Genomic DNA, 7615 nt, shown 5'->3' with positions numbered 1-7615 from the left:
CAAAAAAGTAGACTCAAAATAGGAAAAAGGCTTAAATCCAGAAGGTAAAAATTAAACCCTAGAAGAAAACATGGGGATGAATCTTCATGATCTTGATTGGTTTCTTCAATATGACACAAAACAATAAAAAATGAAAGAAAACAGATAAATGAAATTGCTGAGATTAAAAACTTTGTGCATCAAAAGCTATCCAGAAAGTGAAAACACAACCCACAAACGGGAAGAAAATAGTTGCACATTATATACCTGATGAATGTCTGTTATTCCTACAACTCATTGACGAAAAGGCACAACTTTAAAAATGGACTTGACAGATGGTCGGTCACCAGGCCTCAGAAAAGATGTTAGATGTCATGAGTCACGATCTCAATGCAAATGAAAACCACAATGCCATACCCCCTTCACAGACACTAGAATGGCTATAACTGAGAAAACTAAAAATGAATAATGTTGACATTGATGTCAAGAAATTAGAACTCTTAAATATTGCTTGTGAAAATGTAAAATAGTGTGGCCTCTGCACAGTAGTTTGGGATTTTCAACCACAACACATTACCGTTTGTGGTGTGAACCTTTGTACACTCCTACATATATACCCCCAAAGTGAAAACAGGTGTTTAAATGAAAATGTATTATGTGAATCTTCAAAGCAGCACTGTTCATGAGAGCAAAATTGTGTAAGTATTCAAAGGTCCATCTTAATTTGTTGTGAAAATGTGAAAAGTAAGCAATTGTGAACTGTTACACCAGGGTTCTTTAGATTGTTACACTCGTGAACATCAATCATTAAATTAAGCAAGAAAATATTTAAAGTTTCAAGTTATCAAAGACAAAAACTTTTCATGTATGTATACAATATAATTATAGCTAAAGTTTTACCTAAAACCCATTTATGTGAGATTTCGAAGTCAATATTACCTGATCTCTTTGGACAAAATTTTAGCAGATAACATGAACTTATACCTGTAAACCCAGTAAAAAGTGCATTTCTTGTTAATAATGTAAAAACATGTCTATGTAATCAAACTGAGTTTAAGCGAGCTTTAATATAAATTCTTTACCAGATCATAGGATCCTAAAAAGCACTTTCATTGGTTAATTTATTTCTTGACTTCTATAAATGACTAATTATTTTAAACAAATGGAATATTACAAACTAACAATACCGCCAGAAGATAGAAAACGTCTTACCTATTTAGAAGGTAGTCTAAGTCAAAGGATTCATTGTCTGCTCGTTGATGGTAGGATTTGAGGTTTTAATAGCAACACACCAATGAGCTTCTTCGCAGCTCAGGCAAGGAAAGGAAAGGCCTCCACAGAGAGCACAAAGGGTGCAGCCCTCACAGATACAAAGGTTCATTCCCAGAGACAGAGCACAGACCTGCATGACACAGGTGGTCAGGATGGTGGAGTGTACATGGTGTCTCTAGTCTCCCACAAAATGTGATATGCCTCCAGCCACAAACCCGCTAACTTGTGGCCTTGGGTAAGGGCTACTGGAATGGGGTTTCTCTGGCACTGACAGGTAACGACGGTAGACACAGGACCATTATGTGCTGAGGCCCCTCATGACCCAGTCCACTGAGAGCTGGTGCGGCCAGCCACCAGGTAGGTGCACCCTGGTCAGTGCACCTCGCAGATGGTTGAGACCAGAGAAGATAACGTCACTGGTCACAAAACCAAGCTCCTAGTATGTAAAACAAGACAAAAAAAAAACCTCATCTGTTTTTTAGAGAGAAGGGCCCACAGCCAAGTTTGTCTCCACAGACGCTAGTCTAGAGACAATCACTTAATTCCCCACTCTGTGAGGCTGGCTGAAACAGCTTGTGCCTCTTCTTCCCCTCTGGTATATTTCCTTATGGCAAATAACACAAAAGACACAGATGCAGAAAAAAATAATCATTTCTAGAAGGGAAGCTCTTTAATAAAGAACCCTAGCGCTAGACAAGTAAGCTTCAAATATTTGTAACTACCCATGTAATGTACAAGAGAAACAATAGACTCAACACCACTTGTAATTACTACCAAACCCTGCAGACAGACAAGGATTTTTAAGTTCTGTGAGGCAACCCAGAAAACAATGGTGCCTGGAGTAGGAGGGGGACCAAGGCTGGTTACCAGGCTCATGTTTGCAGCCTTCCAGTCTACTGCTAAGGTGATTGCACTAAGGTTTTTTATTTATCCTTCATAGTTTTGAAGGAGCCAGGTTAGACAACAGAAGCTGTTTTTTTTTTTTTTTTTTTTTTTAAGATGGTCCTTTACAAATTTCTTTCCCTTTGTTTAGCTCAGCCTACCTTAGGCAGTTGTGGACTCCTTACATTTCTGATATACTCAGAAGGGCCTGGGGGAAATGCTGAGACTTTCTTTCTAATTCCAATCAGACTTTGAAAAATGAACTTCCATTTTTCACAAATTTCTGATTGGTTATTTAATCCTTTAAAATGTAGGGTTCCAACATATCGATTCTTATAATCTTATAATGCATAAACTTTTAAAATTTTCCACCTTATTAGGAAATCTTTCAATTTTCCATTCTGTCTTTTTAAACTATGTTCATATTAGCATGTGTAAGCTCCAAGAAGATAAAGAACTAATTTAAAAACTTAATAGTTCAATGTACTTATATCCATTATTTTCAGATGTGGTCTTTAAATACAACAGCTATTCGTCATAAAAGTACTATGATACATTTTCCAATGTACAAGTTTTTCCAATTCAGAAAATACAAGTACGACCACTGATGGCAGGATTTTACTAGCAATTCAGTAAAATAAACTTTCCAAGCTTAACCAAGGAAGCTAAAGGCTTTCTATCCCTTTGCTATTTCTTTATGAAAATGACCTAAAAGACAAGGCATGGGAAAAAAAATTGACCTTCTATGAAAAGAAAAACCCAAAAAACCAAAAAAACCCATGAGTCGCTAGGTCTGAGTAGGTAGCTTCACAAATATTTTTTTCATACCAATATAAATATAAAAGACAAAAAAGACACACAGCACATCTACATTCCACCAGACCCTGCAGAAAAAGACCAAAAAGGCTGACAGTGTTAACAGTAATTTTTTCCTCTTTCCGCAGAAGTACATGGTCTCTCAGCTAACTGCAGCTGTTTCCCGGAGTGGGCAGTATCCCACCCGTTAATTCTCCTGGTGCCATAACAAGATGGCAGCTTTCTACTTTTCTCAAATCCATCTTAAGTGCACCTTCAAGCCCAAGTGTCTTATCACCAACTGAGAGAGGAGTGGTAGGGAAAGAACACAAAATCTCTAAATATCGTTGTTCAGGCAGAACTTCTCCATCAATTAGCATATCTACGGAAGGAGCTGTTAGCCTAGGGGAAAGGTAGGCGGGAATTAAAGTAGAAGCAAGTCCCCCTGTTACATGTAGACGAATAAACCCAAATATCTTTAGTTCCTCTATAATGTGAAGCAATAAATAGAAAAACCTATGTTTAGCACTTTTCGCCCTCACTATCTTACATCACAAATAAAAACTTAACAAAACCAAAGTTTTCCACACCAAGCATTCCTCTGCCGGGTTCTCTGAAGATCAGCCTCTTTGGCACACCTTCAGCATTCCATGTACACAAAGTTCTCAGACCTTTTCTGCCCCTAGCAATCCCACCACACACTACCTGGGGGCTGCATAGGTATAGTAACTGCCTCAGTGCAATGGGTCTACCGAGAGCCTTGAGAAACTTTTCCAGTGTGCTTCCTGAAAAGGCCAAGCAAAGTCTGCCTAAAGAGGGCACACATGGGTTAATGCTTGGTCTCAAGAATGTGATTCAAGTGTCGAATGGTTACGTGCATCCACGCTGGGACATGCAAGTGTAACATATGGGTAAAACATGGTCACATGGGTTCACCCTGGTCACGTGAATGTGACAAGCATGGTCAGGTTGGGAGGGTCACCTTGGATTCAAACAGACTACAGACTAGAGCCCTGGTGCCTGAGTTCACACTGATTGGCAAATTGTCCCAAGACTCAATGTCCCCTTAGCTCCTACCCAAGGCTCTTGCCCCTGTGACTCCAAACCCTCACCGCCTGACCCTACCCTCTGTTGTAGCCGCCAGCCCCCGATAGACACACAGACCACCAGAAATCAGTGAATTATAGGAAACATACTCTTTATTTAGCCAGCTGGGTCTGCTAGGGGTACGCAGACCCCAAATTAAGCAGCCCCGAAATGTAGAGGTACAGGGTTTTTAAGCCCTAAACTCCATTCCTCATTCTGACTGAACACAAAAGTCTATTTTTCTTCTATTTAATAACTGTCAACCCACAGGTCGGTTGTACAAGCGGGGGTACGGAAGCAGAAAGCTTATTGTTAGAATGTTATGTTCCCATGGGTGATAACCTATGTTTCCATGGGCGATAGCCAAGCAGTAATTTTCCAGCCAGCACACCTTCACCACTCTGCACCTCAACACCTAGTGCCAAAGTCAAACCCACAGAAAACCCATCAGTCTCTAAGCCCGACAAGCTACCTTCACAAATATTCTTAACTGCCAATCTAAATTTACAAGGGAGACAATGAATTTCAAACCACTTCTTTTACCAAACTTTGTGAAAGAGACAAGGAATTTTATTATATGCCCACCTGGAATTTATATAAGCATGAAAACTACAAAGACAGTGAGCTAAAATTAGGTAAACATGAAATTTTAGACAAAGGTGAAAAGGACTTAGATTTTACAGGTAAAAATGGGTGCTTTGCAGGTAATTTCAGAAGAGCTCAACAGGTAAATTTTGGTGAGACAACCCAGAAAACAGTGGTGTATGGAGTGGGAGGGAGACCAAGGCTGGTTACCAGGCTCCTACTTGGAGCCTTCCTGTCTTTTGCTAAGGTGATTATTCTAAGGTTTTAGTTATTTTTCGCAATTGTTAAGGAGCCAGGGAAATGGGGAGCAGGCATAGACAATGGAAACCTGTGTTTTTAAAAATGGCCCTTTTCAAATAGGCAGGAAATTTTCAATACAGAAAACCATGAGTCACTAAATCCAAGTAGCTGGCTTCACAAATATATTTTCATGTACATCTTAACATATTAGAAAAAACACTGGCAGCACTTGGACATTCTCCCAAACCCTGCAGAAATAGAACAAAAAGGCTGACAGGGAAAACAAACATACCGCTTACCTCTACCACCCCTGGTCCATCATCTTTCAGCTACAACAGTTTCCAGGTGATAGCAGTATCCCAACCATTCATTCTGCTGGTGCCATAACAAGGTGGCAGCTTTCTAGTTTTCTCAAATCCAGCTTAAGTTCACTTCCAAGCACAAGCACCTTTTATCACCAAAGGGAGGGTGGAGGGAGGTGGAAAGTGGCCCAGTCTGAAAAAGCGGGAAATCTCCAAATCTCTTTGCTCAGTCAGAACTTCTCTATTAATTGGCATATCTATGGAAGGAGCTATTAGCTTGGAGCATTCTTATGACTGTTAAAGTGTTTATGCGAAGGTTTTTTAGTTCTTCACAATTTTTAAGGAGGCAGGAAAAAAGGCAGCAGGGATATACGTTGGAGACCTGCTATTTTTAAAAGTGGCCTTAGTTTTGCTCAACCTGCCTCAGGCAGTTGTAGCTTGCATTTGCATTTCTGATATACTGGGCAGGAAACCCCTGGGGAGATGCTGAGGCTTTCTTTGTAATTCTAATCAGACTTTGAAAAATCAGCTTCCATTTTTGCCAAATTTCTGAACAGTTATTAAATTCTCTAAAATCTGTTCCAAAGGCATGAGAACTACACAAATTGGTAAATATTAAACCGGACTGTTTTCAAAACCTGCAAGGTAATGCTAGCTTTTGGAACCTGACTGATCATCCTTATGACCAGAGGATGAAATAAGTACAGAAGAAAGGAAAATTCCTGCAGAGATTATTAACAATTGCTTATCCATACAGTTAATGTTTACTCATACTGAGACAGGGCATCACTTGTAAAATCTTTAATCTTTTAGTAGAAAATGGAATAGGACATCTCTTGCAAAGTTAATCTTTTTAGTAAACCTAGTTAAGTTTTCTTCTCTCCTTTCTTTGGAAAAAAGGCCCTCTCCCTCAAATCCTGATAATTGCCCTGGTGACTCAGATCCTCTCTCTATTGATAAGGGTCATCAGCCCATTGTTAGCAGAAATGGTGTTAAGTCAGACAGGGCCCTTAGAGTCTGAAGGAAGAGGGAGCTTTAGGCCAAAGGTCTTTTTTCACTCTTTAAGAAATATATTAACCAAGCCTGTTTCCCTTTAACTCACTTAATAGGCAAATCAAACATAGAAATTAATAGATATATGGTTTAAATAATAAGTTTGTGTCTTCTTTTCCTTGTCTAGGGACTGAGGTGGCACTTTAGCAGGAAATCCAAGACCCCACCCTGACTGAGGCAGAAAGGTAAAGAGCTCCATGGAACCCCTGTAGGCAGGGACTACGGCCATTCTCAGCAGGCAGCAGATACAGAAGAAGAGACCTCCCATCTCTCAACATCCATACTAATAATAAGGGGGTTCATGACTCTTAGGAAAGAGTTAGGCAGGAAAGTTAGTTAGGGGGTTTCGGGTCTGCCTGCAAAGACACTAAGGTCATCCTCTCCTAGAAGGGGTTCTCCCTACTCCACCTACAATTAAGCAAGCCAGAAGGCATTTTTTAACTCACGCAAGGAAACCAGTAGGCAGAGAATTAGGTACCAGTTTAAGCCGGTCACTCGCACCTGCACAATGAAGACCCCAAGGACTTTCAACTCAACCGAGCCTCATTTTACCATCATTATAATATGATGCATATGCCCGGAAGTTCATTAATACCATTATAACAGACAGAATTCTGGGAACAAACATGCACAGAAAGCAAAATGATGAATCACTGAGTCCTGTCAATCTTAGTTGTCAATCAAGGAACCCACTCAAAGTAACCTCCCACAGCAAAAAGGGATAAAAACCCCAAAGTCTTTGTTACCAGGCCTTTTGCGCCACGCTTCTCTTGCTCAGACCTGCTTCCACTTCTGGAAGTGGACTCTCCATCCTAACAAAACTTTACTTTTCTACTGTATTTTCAGTGTCTTGCTCAATTCTTTGTTTGAGACATCAAGAACATGGACAACAAGCTGGGAGAGGATCCCCATTCTCCTGTAACAGGAAAACAAAGATTTTAAGCTGTGCGCTAACAAACTGAACCCAACAATTCATTACATTCTCTACTCCCTCCGGCCAGACGAAGAGATCAATGCCAATTCTCAAAATCCTATATATCAGAAAATTTTAAAAGACCCATCTTGTTGGGGAATCTCTTGATTTTCCCTTTTGCCTTTCTTACATAACATTTATATTACCATATGTAATACCCAAGAAGCTAAAGAACTAATTCAAAAGATTAACAATAGTTCCATTTGCTTCTATGCATTTGTTTATAAAATGTGGTCTTTCTCTGGGTACCCATAAAGCAATTGCTATCATACTGTTGTAGCTGCCAGCCCCCGATAGACACACGGACCACCAGAAATCGGTGAGTTATAGGAAACACACTCTTTATTCAGCCAGCTGGGTCTGCTAGGGGTACGCAGACCCCAAATTAAGCAGCCCCGAAATGTAGAGGTACAAGGTTTTTAAGCCCTAAACGCCTATTTTTCATCCT

Source organism: Pteropus vampyrus, unplaced genomic scaffold, assembly GCF_000151845.1.
Source record: "Pteropus vampyrus isolate Shadow unplaced genomic scaffold, Pvam_2.0 Scaffold875, whole genome shotgun sequence".
Taxonomy (NCBI): domain Eukaryota; kingdom Metazoa; phylum Chordata; class Mammalia; order Chiroptera; family Pteropodidae; genus Pteropus; species Pteropus vampyrus.
The sequence above is the reverse complement of the archived record's forward strand: the minus strand, read 5'-3'. Positions refer to the sequence as shown.